The 14,633-nt window shown below is 41.1% G+C and overlaps 1 pseudogene; it reads left to right on the plus strand.

The window, feature by feature from the left end:
• Positions 1-112: 112 nt before the first annotated feature.
• On the plus strand, positions 113-8,794 carry LOC147823109 (sperm flagella and cilia-associated protein 2 pseudogene; annotated as a pseudogene).
• Positions 8,795-14,633: the final 5,839 nt, after the last annotated feature.

A 14,633-nucleotide genomic window follows, 5' to 3' on the forward strand; every position in this document is an offset into this window, starting at 1 on the left:
CCCAGGGTAGGTGCGGCTCCACTGGCTCCACTGGCTCCACTGCTCCATCTCTCTATATGGAGATCGTGGCACCACTGCTCCCTCTCTGCATCGCGGGATGGAACTCAGGAACTCAAGACCTGGAGAGAGAGCGAGAAGAGAGAGAGAGAGAGAGAGAGAGAGAGAGAGAGAGAGAGAGAGAGAGAGAGAGAGAGAGAGAGAAAGCGAGAAGAGAGAGAGAGAGAGAGAGAGAGAGAGAGAATCGAACTCAGGAGCTTGTACTTACCAGGCAGGCGTCAGCTCCACTCAGCTCCATCTCAGCTCTCATCCTCTCACTTTCTCCAGTGAGCTACCTCCCCATTCTCTCCGTCTTACTCTCTCACCTGATTAGTATCCATTGAAGGGCTGCTGCTTGAGGGCATGCCGGGAGATTGGTATTAGGTGCAGGCCTTTGCTTGAGAATTTTCAGACAGCAGTATTTCAAAAGCCTCGCTTCAAAATCTTTCCTACTCCGAGCCAACGCTTCACCTTCTGGGGGCGCAGTTTGATAAGAATATGGCCCAAAGCATCATCACAGAAAAGCCTGGAGCAGCAACAAAACTCCTATATCAAGTGTACATCGCTCTTCAGAAAAAGAAAAAGTGGCCTGACTGGTGTACAAGTACCAACCTCACAGACTGTGGCAATCTTAGAATTTCAAAGCACAAAAAATGAGGCTTCGGAGAGCAAGGTTTCAAGAGAAGATGACAAAATGAAATCATGCCCGAAATTGAGGCAGGTATCACAGATTCCTAAACCTCCCGCCAGTCACACTCTGAAAGCCCTTGAGGCCCCAAAAATGATGAAAAAGCAACAGGAGGCAGCGGATGTCGCTGCTGATGAGATCATGAAGTTTGAAGCATCAATAAAAAAGGATCTCCAGGCAAAAGAAAGTGCATCCACGCCTGGTTTAGATACAGCAGACCGTACAACTACCAACTTCTTAAACACTTACTCAGATGATGACTACATTTTAAAAAATCCAGAAGCGCCTACCAAAAGATAATTTTGCAGGAGAGCAAAGGGAGAAAAGAAGGCGGAGGTTGTTGATGGACCAGTTCATCACCCAGGAAGCACAGGAGGAGGCTCACCATGAGGAGCTGCTAATACACAGACTCATGCAACAGTCCCAACAAGAGCCCAGGGTTGCTGTGCAGCCCATGAACATTCAGCATGAAAAGGAGGTTTTATGGCAAAGAAAAATTTTCAGAGAAAAACAATATGAGGAAAGACAACTTAAAGATTATCAGGATGCTCTTGATGGAGAAGCGGCTTTGGCAAAAGAAGCCAAGATTGATTGTGAAAACCAAATCCTCAGAGAGAAAGAAGTTCATGACAGACTGCTGTGCAAAAAGTTCAGGCTCGTTATAGAAAGCATTATAAGATATGCAGAGAAATTTTGGATCAGATACTTGATTTGTCCACTAAAGTGGCAGGCTATTGAATGTTGACAATCTAATTCCACTTAAGATGATGCATGATTGAAAGGAATTCTTTTTTCGTGGAAAGCCCACATATGAACAAACCTCTATTAAGCGTATGCCTGCTAATCCCTCTGAAGAACAACTTAGAGAACTGGCTAAAACAGACTTGCTAGATAGCTAAGATTATGAAGAATATAAGAACATGTTTGGAGAGTGGGCTGTACCAGAAGGAATGATGGATAATTTACCACCCTCCAGCAATTCCATGCTGGGCTTCACAGACTCATTGAAAACTCTCTTCCTCTTCCTCAAGTTGAGCCAACAGAGCCTGAACTGCCTTCATTTGCTATTAAAAGATGCTTACTGGGAAAAACACTTAGTGGGAAAACTATCACTTTAAAGACTCTACAAAGAGAGTTTCCTATTCAGGTACTTTGTATGGGCACTCTTGTCCAAGAAGCTATCCAAGGGTTTTATGACAAGGAAAAAGTCAGTGAGGACCTACCAATTCAGAAAGAAGGTGGAGAGTTTCCATCAGATCTGCAGGATGGCAGTAAAGAAAGCTGGGACTCACATAATGTATCTTCAGATGCTCCAGTTTCAGGTGAACCATTACCAGAAACAGAAGGTGAAACTACATCTAGTACACATACTAATAGAACACCAAAAACTGAAGAAGTCAAATCAAGTGATAATGATCATTTTGCTAAACTCATTGTATGTGCTCAGCTTGGTGCAAAATTGAAACAATTTCTGAAGAACGAAAAGAGTATTCCAGGCACGTTATTAGTTAACATCATAGTATATGCTATTAATGGGATGCCTGTGAATCAAGGGTGTATCCTTGATGGTTTTCCAATGACATTAAACCGAGCACAGCCTTTAAAGGACGCTCTCACTGGCTGCAATAGAAATGGAGGCAAAGAAAACACAAATATCCACATTGGCTGTGGATCCTACGGCTTCAAAAGAAGTACCTCTTCCTCTTCTGCATGTGGTTTTGTCATATTACTAGATATTTCAGATACTTTCTTGTTGAGTCACATGAATGATATCAAAGCTGAAGAATTTTCACATGAAATGGCTCACAAAGATATTGGTCAACAAGGCGCTCCTGAAAACCAAGACACACATGGGTACCAGAACTTAAGAGATCTCATACAGAAGAGAATGATGGGCTTCTTGGACAACTGGCCTTTGTTGGAAGAGTGGTTTTCAGAATGAGAAAATATTTTGATAAAAATCAATGCTGAAATAGATAAAGAGCCTTTATGCCAGAAACTAAAAGAAATGTTTGCAACAGAGGTAGTGAAGAAAATAAAGGTAATTACATTTATTATAATTTAAGCTTGGATTACTAAAATATGTGCTTCTATTGACACTAGAAGGAAATCAAAGTGTGATTGCAAAGTTCTCTCGTATTTGGATTGAGACTATCTAACGGTGTATTTTACCTTTTACTGTAGCTTTCTGCTGCATGTTTCTGAATAACATAGCCTTTTCTCTCCCTTTTAAATGAATTTTGTAGAAAGTGATTATCACACTGAAAGCACTGAAGAGAACTGTATTCTTTTTCTTATTATAAAATCAACTGTAGGGCTGGGGATATAGCTCAGAGGTGCCTCCACCTGCCTTGCAAGCACAAGGTCCCAAGTTCAATCCCCGGTACCCCCCCCCAAAAAAATCAACTGTAAAAGTTTTGGAAAGTACCTAAAAAATATAAAAAGTAAAATAGGCATCATTGCACTACTTTCATTTTAAAAATAAAATAGTTAAAAATTAAGAATGTTAAACACATTATATACACTGAATATATACAACCTCTATTTGTCAGTTAATATCTTTATATTAAAATTAAGGATGTTATAGAGAAGAATAAAGATTTAAATTTGTTAACTTAAACAAAATTTAAAACTAAGTAGACCGTTGTTACAACTGTGATCAAATATTTATGTACTAGTGATATATGAGAGGCATGTGTCATTCTGGAAGGAATGTCTCACTGGTTAGGTAACATTTAAAAACAGCATCATTTTTTAAAGCTTTCAATCCAAGAGTTCAGGTCTCCTGTTCACGCCCACTCTATCAGCTATTTGCATGGCTTTGACTTTGATATTTGATGGCTCTTGGCCATAGTCAACTTTTCCATAAAGAGAAGGCATTTGGCAGCATGATTGGAAATGAAATAAAAGAAATATGGGGAGCAAAAATGAAAGGATGACCTTCCGAGATTATGGCCTAAAGGATTTGGTGGGTGAGAAATCTTAGAACAAGTACCACCTTGGATTACACAGAGGAGCTCACTGTTATTTTAACAGGACTCACAGGGAACTTGAAAAGTCATTTTAGCTTCCCTCTTTTCCCCGGGAGAAAGGGAATGAAGAAGACTAGAAAATGAAAAGATTTTTTTAAAAAGCAAAAAGACAAACAAAACCTGTGTTTCCAATGAGACATGAAAGCACTTTGTAAACAGTCATTAAGCACATAAATGAGATCAGGAGGCTAGAGGTGCAGGAATCAGTGCTAGAGAGCTTGTGGAGCTTGCTCAGGCAGAGTCCTTGGCTCCAACTCACAAAAAGGGGGGAAACACCACAAGAAGTCTCAACTTTATGAAGTATGAAACCAGGATTAGCTGTTCTTAGTTGTTACACATGAACAGTGTTTGTGAAGTAGTTAGATATATTACTATATTGATATTTATATGAGCGAGATAAAGAAATGACTTTTTTTTTCTTTCTCCTTTTTTTACTGAGATTGAACTCAGGGCCTTCAGACTGAGATACATCCCAGCCCTTCCTTCCTTCCTTCCTTCCTTCCTTCCTTCCTTCCTTCCTTTCTTTCTTTCTTTCTTTCTTTCTTTCTTTCTTCTTTCTTTCTTTTTCTTTATTTATTTTGAGACAGGATCTCCTCAAGTCCTTAAACTACCCAGGCTGGGCTCGAACTTAGGGTCCTGCCTCCCTCTCCCAGAGTGCTGGGACTACAGGCCTATGCCACCACAGTGGCCAAGCAAGCAATTCTGAATTGAGGTCCTTAAAAGCAGCAACTATTTTTTAAATTTCCCTTATGTTTACAGTATTTGCATAATGCCAGACACTTTTAGACACTTAATAGATATTTCTCTAATGAATTGTTGAATAAGCACTCAGTTACCTAGTATTAATTTTCTGGAAAATTGGAAGTACCTTTAAACAATGTCTTTTATTTTTAGTATATGTGCTGCCGAAGCGAGCACTAAGTCTTTTATTTTTAATTGAACATTTAATGAAAAATTTTTCTATTATGATTTTCATAGTATACTTGTCATTCTCAGAGTATATGAAAATCAACGAGTATGGAGAAATCTATCAATACTGCATTCTACACTTGTGAAAGTACCTGAAGAAAATAGTAAAAATCCCTTTAAGAAAAATGTTGAAAGGAGATGAAAGTATTTTAGGTAATTGAGGTGATTTAAGCACTTAAATGCAAAATAACTCACATTTCCAAAGAGCAGTCAGAGGTAAATGACAAGGCTTTGAATAGTAGTTGCTATAGTAGCAAAAGAAATATTTAGTCTATCCATCAAAGTGCTGCCACCACACCTTAATGTCTACTTTGGGTTATTGTTTCTGTTTATTTGGTTTTATTTGGGGGTTAGGTGGGAAAGGGGACAAAAAGAATAAAATTTGAGTCTTGGGGAGCATTAAGATCAAGCAGCTAAATCTGAACTGATCTATTCTCTGAGAAGAAAAAAAAAGATCAATAGCTGCCCTACCAACCAGCTTGAGGGCTCATTAAGGAAGTAACAGAGTAACAGATGACTCTTCCTTCTGGTACAACTCACATGAAGAGATAATATTTAACATCCAAAAGCTGCTGGAGGGCTGAGGGTAGAGAAGCAAGCCAAAGCTTAATACACAAACAGTTATGTTTTTACAGAATAATAGGCCAACAATGTATAAACAATATAAGCACCGTACAGGACTATGCTGAATATGCACAACCATCCTCCACTGTTAAAAATGTGCTACCCAGTAGATTCTCAGCTCCTTGAGGAGACAGGAGGTCTCAGTAGCCCCTGCTTTTACCATATCCAGCACTGAGCAGGTACGCAGTGAACACTAGAAAGGTAGGATGTCTGGGTCCCTGCAAGCTGTGTGGGAGAGCTGCCAGCACATCGTAACTACCCAAAGCCATAAATCCAGAAAATTATTAGGTATCTCACACTCACTTCCTTACCTAAATTTATAGCCACTGAGCATAATTTGCTCTTCTTTTGGTCTAGTTCACTGTTGCCATTATAGGTGTAAATTATCTTCTGCCACGCTGATGTCCTCCAAAATTCCTGAGGTATATACTAGTTTGCCTTTTCATTACATTCCCCAATGGCTCCTCCAGATTGTTGCAGTTGGAGTTAACTTTATCAACTTCAGAGACATGCTTCAGCCATTGATCTAAGTGACACATGTTTAGCTTCTACTGAATTCCAGGAAGTGGCTAGGATTTGCTTTATAAGTTACTTGCTCCGACAGTCATAGAATCATAGAATTTCTGAACCTGGATGGATCTTCAAGATAATTTAATATTTTTGAGACAAGTTCTCACTGTGTAGTTTAGGCTGGTCTGGAACTCACTATGTAGCCCAGTCTGACCTTGAACTCACAGCAATCCTCCTGCCTCAGCCTCCTCAGTGCTGGGATTACAGGCATGCACCACCAAGCCCACTCAAACTTCAAAACAAAAAAAGAGGCTGACCAATAGCTCAGTGGTAGTAATTGCTTACTGTTATGGCTTGTATCTAGATGTCCCCTCCCTAGGCCTCATGTGGTCATAGGTGGGGCTTTTCAGAGATGTCCAGATATACAGTGTGTGCTGCAGGATCAAGGATACGAGGCTGGGATTGATTCAGGGTACAATGCTAGGATTAAGGGTGTAAGGGCTACCTGCCCTAGCCTAGATAAGATATAAGGGACAGAAAGAGTTGCTGTGGCCACTGCCTGTTACTTATGGTTTATAGCTTGCTGCTTGCTGCCTTCTGCCTGCTGTGACCTGTTTCTCCTCTGCAATGCCCCTCTGCCATGCCACCCTGCCCTAGAGCCAGACAATAATAAACCAAAACCTCCACAAACTGTGAGCCAAATAAACCTTTCCTCCTGTAACTTTGAGTGCCAGGTATTTTGTCTCAGCAACGAGAAAAGTAACCAAGACACTCACCATGCACACGGCCCTGAGTTGGATTCCCAGCACCACAAAACACACACACACACACACACACACACAACACACCCCAAAGGCTCAGAGAGAGCAACTGTCCCAAGGGCACACTGCAGGATGGTGAGAGGAGATGTATTATGATCTAACTTTCTTAATTTCTTATCTTCTGCTCTTTCTACCATGCTTATTAGACCTTATTCCTCAACAGTGTACACAATAATAATATTTCACATTTTCATAATGCTTCATGGGTTTCCAATCACTGTCACCCAAATTGCTTCAACTAATGATGACAGTAATGATAATTATCATTACAACTAGCATTTATGTTACTTAGAGCAGCTACCCAAAGTTTTGCGTTATTTCCCTAATCCTCACAATAGTCCTGTGACTGCAATACTACTATTTTCACCCTTTTTAGATCAGGAATGTGAATGTAGGCTAAAGGAGGTTGAGTAACTTGCCACAGGCTACACAGCTAGGAAATGGAGCAGTTTAGCATCGTCCTGTTGCCTGGTGCCAGAGGCCCTGCCACAGTCTCCACGGCCTGCTATGCTTCCCTCACAAGTGCCCTCTGAAGCAGACAAAGGGGATATTATCCAATACATTCTGAAGCCATGCTTTCTTGTAGTTTTCAGCTTAATTTGATAGAAATTTTACAATCACTCAGGCCTAGAAAATAGATTAATTCCCTGAAGGAGAAAATACAGAGAAAGCAGCCTCCAGGGATGCCCGAGGTTAAGGGAGAAGAGCAGGAAATGATGCCAGCACATAATTAGGAGCTAGTACCCTATTCCACAGAGCCATAAGCTGGAAAGTGGATTGATTTCATTTAAATTTAAAGGATATTATGTAAGTGTCAAACCATGATTATGTAAAGAAGTTTTCACATACATGTACACATACATGCCTGCACAAATACGATTTCAACAAAACAATGTGCTGACTGAGTTGCCCGGTTACCGCTCATCACTTAAGTAGGTAGCAGCAGGCATTTGGGCTAAATTCCTGGCACCCAGATGGACCAGTTTGGAAGCAGTGGTGACCTGGGCCATGAACCATCGTTATGGAACCAGTTAACAAATTCCCAAATATTTTGCAAACTTTATGATTCCTTTCCAGCTCCCCCTGCTCCCGGAGAGAACAAATTCTTCTCTTCCATACGTCCCCTGCAAAGAACTTTGTGCAAACCTGTAACAGTGCCCTAGCCCTGTTGTTCAGGTGATGTTCATTTATCTCTCTATTTCTGCAGCTAAGTTGTGAGCATCATAGATGATTCTGAGAAGAGCATAGTGAAGAGAAAGGAATTTGAGCTTTGAAATCAGATTTCCATTCCATTCCTGACTTAACTACTTACTCATTGTGATATTGGGAAAGTAATTTCTCTGAACCTCCATTTCCTTATCTATAAAAAAGGTATAGGCCTCCCCCACCCCTCAAGTGGTAGTAATGAGAATTAAACTAAGCAAGCAAGGAGATGGCAGCACTCAGCAAATAGCTACTGTTAGGAAGACAGCCCCTGCCCTTGACCGGCCCTCTCTGTCTGGTAGATGGATGCACACATAAACAGACATCTGAAATGCCTGTGGTCTGTTCACTGATGGAATGCTAAAAGGGGCTATGTGAGCACAGAGGAAAGTGAACCTCCCTCAATCAAAGAGGATCATTTCAGAAAAACCTCACAGACTAAGTACAGTGAAGAACTAGCAAGGCCAAAGGCACAGCTAAGTGTGTCCCAGGCAAAGAACTGCACAAGGGAAAACATGGCATGTTCAAGGAACCACAGGTGGTCAGTTATGGTTGCAGTTAGGGTTTGAGCTGAGAACAGTGATGCTGCTGGTATAGAGTGGAGGTTTTAGAGTCAGTCGGGATTCCAAACTCATCATTTTTCCCATCCTATATCCTCAACCAAAAGGCTTCTTTTCTGAGTCTCAGTTTCCCCTTTTGTTAAAATAATCAATAATTATATATATATAATATGTAATTATATGAACTAATGTATATATGTATGTAAAATGCCTGGAACAGAATATACATTTTTTAAATGACAGTGAATGTCCTTTATTCTTCTTTATCTTGATGATAAGTTTATCTCTGCTAAGCTTGGTGATTGGCCTGTAGTTACACACTCATTTTCCATTGAATCAGTGGAGGATGAATGGGAGAATTCATTTACTTAACCTGTATTTTGCAGACACTGATCTAGACACTGGGAACAGAGTGAACAAAACTGATAAAAACCTGTGACACTTACAGTTGATAAATTAAGATAGAAAAGGGAGCCACATGTGTCCAGGAGAGGACAGTCTACTTCCCAGCCCCTCTTCTCTGACGAAAACCTAATAAAGTAGCAAAGCTCCCAAGAGTTGTCCATGTTAGTCCTGCTTCACAATAACAATGAGGAGGCTCTTGTCCTCTTCCGTAATCAGGGCTCACTTATCAAGCCCCAGCGTCCTGTTGTGCTCCAGGGGAACTGGTGAGTTGTGTTGTTTGGCAGGAAGAAGTGTCAAGGAGGGCTCAAGTCATTCTTGGGCTCTAATATCTGAAGTGTTGGCAAAAGGAAATAGGAGAGCAGCACCCACAAGGCTGTGGAGAGGGAGATTTGCCTACCTCAGCGGTCAAGTGATAAGTGAGCTCAAATGCCTTGTGATGATGTATGGGTGTGTTATTTCAATAGCAGGATAATCGTGCTTTATTTATGTATAGGAAGGGTTCACGGAGGGGATCTCATTTAATCCTCAGAAGATCTCTGTGAGGCAAGAATTAGCCCCATTTAATCCCATCGCTCTCCTGTAAATTAACCCCTCCCTCTCCACTGCCTCTTTCCATATATTTAAGTTATAAAAAGAAACAAGAAGAATATTCATTTTATATCCCTCTTTAGTCACCACCTTATTCATTTCCTCCCTACAGCCAAGTCCATTAAACTTCATGCCTGTTAGTTCCCCTTCCATTCATTCATCCCATGCAATCATCCCCCAAATACCACTGAAATTGTTCTTTCTAACATCACCAGTGACCTCCTGACTGGCCACCCCTGGGATCTTTGTCAGTCCCTATTGTGGTTGGTCTCTTGCAGCTTTGGAAGCCATTCTCTACTTGTTCTCTAATTTCTCAACCTGCTCTTTCTCAGTCTTATCCTCAAAACCTTTTCCCCTTCCATCCCTTCATGTTGTCAACTAGAGTTCTTTATCCCATCTCTGTCTCTGTCTCTCTACATCTCTCTCTCTCTTCTTCTATGTGTGTGCATTTGTGTGTGTGTGTGTGTGTGTGTGTGTGTGTGTGTGTGAGAGAGAGAGAGAGAGAGATGCCTGTCTCTTCTTTTAAGAGAACTCTTTTTTTTTGGAGACAGGGTCTGGCTGTGTAGTCCAGGCTGGCCTTGGACTCACTATGTAGCCCAAGTTGGCCTCAAACTCACAGCAATCTTCCTGCCTCAGCCTCCTGAGTGCTGGGATTATAGGTGTGGGCTACTAATCCCAGCTCTAAGTGAACTCTTTTTATTTCAAAATCCTGCACAGGCTTCTGATTTGTGAACCTCCTCTAAACACTGGTCTCACCACCTCTCACCTTCTCACTCTTCTCCCCACCTCAAAAACTTGCACAGTTCCCTTCTTCTCACTTGCATAGTGCTTCCTCCATAGATTCAGTAAAGCAACTGTCACATTGTTTTGTGATTGTTCATGTGCCTGTCTTCTCGGGGGGTTATGAAAAACTTCCAGATGGGGACAGTGACTTCTCCAATTTTGTATTCACCTGGAGAGTAGTCTCTTCACATGACAAATGCTGAGATTTAGAGGTATTTGGCAAATTCTCAAGAATCAAACATACCAAAGAGAGTAAACCCTGGTATCCTGACTTTCAAGGCTGTTCATTGCTCAGCACAGAAAAAAGCAATGTTGCAAGTATTTGATTGTAAATGCCTCAATCCCAGTGAATTCTATAAATCAAGGGCCAAGATGGTGAGAAAGATTTCCTTTCCCCACAAACATTGCCCAGCTACCAGGTGTGAAAGAATTGTTTGGTATTTGTAGCCTTCCTTTTGCACACCCCAGGATAAGAGAAAAGAATTAAAGAGGGACTGACCTCCCATCTCTTCCTCCCAGTGGACAGTCACCATCATCATTTCCTTTTAAGCCAGGAGGCAGGAAGTTTGTCCTAGCTCTCAGAACTTCCAGTTTGCTTCAGGTTTCCTCACAGAAGAGAGGGTGAGGGAGGGATTTGATAAGACATTTTGTGGCTGGGCCACATCTACCATGCACCTGAAAAGAAGGAAACTTTGCCTTCCCCAGGAATAAACAAGCTTTCTAGGGAGAGGCTCTAAAATCAATGTGTGCTTTTGCCAATTACAAGCTCAAGTTCCACCCAAATACACACAATCAAAGGCTTTACCAAAGCCATCATTACATGTACAGGGCCCTCCTGCTGTTTGGCCAACATTTTACTGCTGCAGTGAAGCAAGGAAAATGTCATCAAAGCAGCAAGGTAAAGAAAAGAGGCATTCACCAGTGCCTTTTTTCGATCTGATGATTCACTTCACCTTGTGCAGTCTGGAAAGGGGAGAAGGAAACGAAGGGAAAAGAGTGGGCTGTGTTGTGCATGTAATTTGTTTCACTATTTCAGACACTTTTTAATGAGCTTTCTCATGAAGGGCTCTGTGAGTCTATGCTCTAAGTTTTCCAGACAAGCAAATAAGCAAGACTGAAATCAGATGGTATCAGCCCAGCATCCATGGTTTGTTTTCAAGATATTATAAAAGAAGGAGGGGGCTTAAAAGAAAACATTATTTCTGAGGAGACAGATTTGCTACCTCCGGTCCTAGAAAATTAATGAATGTGGTTTTAAACAGTCCCCATGAAAATAGCAATGTTGATCAATTCTTAGAATATTAGAGTCATCTTAACAGCTGTTCTCAGAAAGAGAGGTAATTGCCCTGTGCTATCCTAGCCCTGGGTTCCTATTTCTGTTAGGGTACTCATCAAATTGCACAGATAATGTCTCATCTGAGCTCTAACCCCTGTGGTTTCAGCACTCAGCTTTACTTAGCTTTCCTTTACATTTCCAGGGTCCAACACAGCATCCAGACACATGGTAGATGCTTGCTGAATGTAGTTTTACACCTGAATTCAGCAGGTACAATTAATACATGAAAAAGTACATAAAGGAATTAGACTTGAGTACTAGACTGTATGTCAGAGTAATTTATCACCTTGCAAGGCTCAACAAACATTTTAATGTGCTAATGGTCCCTAATTAAAGCAGCAGCCTTAAAATTGTCAAGCTGGAGGAAGATAAGTACTGGTGGGGATTCAGAGAGGCAATTTCTTTGTCATTTATGGGCATTGTCTATTGGGTTTCTGAGCAGGAATTGGCCCTTTTTATAATAGAGAAAAAGGAGTGCTTTTTACCTTATTTACCTTTTCAGTGAGTTTGCTTAACAGAACACAAGCACCAACACACACAAGGAAAGGAATCTTAGCTGTTGCTTATCCTTGAGGCCAGTTGTCGATAGTCCTTCCCTCTGTTTGTGTAGTACAAAGAACGCATCACTCACTATGATTCCAGAGAATCCAGAGGTGATATACTTGAATAGCTTGACACAGCCACTAAGTCTGTGCCCAATACAAACCAGGTACCTCCCCATCTTCATGGCTGGGAAAGGCATAGGAAGAGAAGGATTGATCTTTACTAGTGCTCAATTGGATTGGAGATAGATCAGAAAAAGGGTGACACAGTCCTCCCTAAAATAATGTTTCTTTGGTGGTCCAATGTTTTTTTTCCCTGCTGCTGATTATTCTTGTGGGCCCATTCCAGAGGTATATGTATTATGTATAATGTATTGGTATACATTGCCATCTCTGTCTTTGTCTCTCTTTCTCCCTGAAGTTCACACTTGAGTAGTCAGCAGGGAGTCTCTGATTCATCCCTAGGAGCACAAATATAACCCTGTGTGTTCTCAGATTACATATCTGGAAATTTTTTTCCCACCAGTCAGTGTTTTACCAAGTGTGATCCAAAGATCATGTGCATTAGATCCCTGAAGACACTGGTTGAAAAGATTGATCTTCCAGCTGGCTTGGCATCCTGGGAGGAGCCTGGCTTCTATAGTTTCCTCAAGCCCCCTGATGCTTCTGCTTCCTGCTGAAGTTCAAGAAGCTCTGGCCCTGGCTTCTGACCTGGTAGCACCATGGATCACTAGAGGGCACCCTGCATCAACGTTTTTCCCAGGCCATGGGCTTTCTGCTCAAGTCAACAACACCGTGGCGCCCACATAGTTCTGCGTTGCAGTTTCCAAGCCCATCCTTGGAACCACAATTTCCTATTAGCAACTTACTCCAGTTGCCACATCACCAAATACATCTTGCAAGCATTTCCACAACGGCATTGCAATAAATTCAATTTCTAAAGAAAAACTAGACTTTAAATCTCATGTTTATTCATTAAACACAAACTCTGTGCCACAAACACTAGACATTAAAAGAATTTTGATACTCTCCTACTCTCAAGAAAAAAATGAACTTAAGTAAGACAAAACTATAAAATCACTTCCTACTCTTAAGAAGTATGTGGGAAAGATGAAGCCAAAACTATGAAATCATTTAATTATAACTAATAGTGATTTTCTTTTTTATTAGCATTCATTGATGATACATGATGAATATAGTCATCTTGAAGTATTGGTACATATACATATCACATCCTGATACTATTTACTTGTCTTCCCCATCCTCATAGGCCCTTCCCATCTCCATAAAAATCTATTTCCTTCTTTCCTATTATCTTTCTTATATTTTGCTTTCTAAATTATTTATACTTTGGGTTTCTCATAGGAGAAAGCATGCAATATTTAACTTTATGTGTCAGATTTATTTCACTTAGCATTATGGAATCAAGATGCAGCCATTTTCCTACAAATGACTAAAATTTTTCCTTCTTTATGGCTGAGTAATACATATATACATATATATATCATATTTTTTTTACATTCACTGTTGATAGGCATATAGACCGCTTCAATAATTTAGCTGTTACAAATTGTGCTGCTATAAAATGGGTATAGAATATGTCATTTTCAAATTAACAGTAAGAAATAAATTAAAACAGTAAAAATAGAATTAGCGAATCAGACATATACATATACTTTACCGACATATACACATACTGTTCAGATGTCTGCATATGTACAAACAAGGAGCCCCAGGAGTGGCCCCAAACTGACTTGGATAACTGAAGACTGAGATCCCTGAGAAGGCATCTCGGAAAGGGGGGAATGAGAGAGGCCTTGGATTAAGGTGGAAGGGAGAAGAGGAGGTCAAGCAGCCCAGCAGAAGCACACGTTTTTCTAATTCACCACCCTTCCTTGTGTTTTAGTGGGTACTTAACTCAACTGCAGCAATCACAAACAGGAGAAGTACCACTGGGCTGTCAGTTGTCATATTTGCAGAATGTTTGCCGGGTTCTGGCCAAGCACTTGGGATACAGTGGTGGACAACCCAGAAGCCTTACGCTGCCCTCAGGTGTTTACAATCCAGCAGCCAAACAAGTAATTACAGAGCAGTGTATTAAGTTCTAGGTAAAGGAGGCTAGTGGCCACTCACAGGAGAGAAAACTAATCCAGAGCCAGGGTGGGGCAAGGAGGCGTAGAAGTGTCCAGTGGAAACACTTAAAGAGTTAGAAGCAGGGAGAGAAAAAGTGTGTTTGCAGGCTGAGGAAGAGAGGAAGCAAAGTATATTTGAGGAACTGAAAGAAATGCAGTAAAACTGGCCCAGTGGGGATAGGGTGTACTAAACAGTGTGTGGAGGTTTCGAGGACATGGTGAGGAGGGCCAGCTCCTAAAGGGCCTTGTACCCTAATGTAGACGTCCAGATATTATCCTCGGGGCTCTGGGGAGCCACTGAAGGGTTAAGAGCACCGGTAGTGGTGGCTCCCTGATCAGATCTGCATATTAAGAGGACCTGCCTGTGCCAGGGTCAGCGCTACCTTGGAATATTAATAAACAAG

Source organism: Heterocephalus glaber, unplaced genomic scaffold (assembly GCF_053883595.1).
Source record: "Heterocephalus glaber isolate CG9 unplaced genomic scaffold, H.glaber_assembly_v1.0 deba00001600, whole genome shotgun sequence".
Classification (NCBI taxonomy): Eukaryota; Metazoa; Chordata; class Mammalia; order Rodentia; family Bathyergidae; genus Heterocephalus; species Heterocephalus glaber.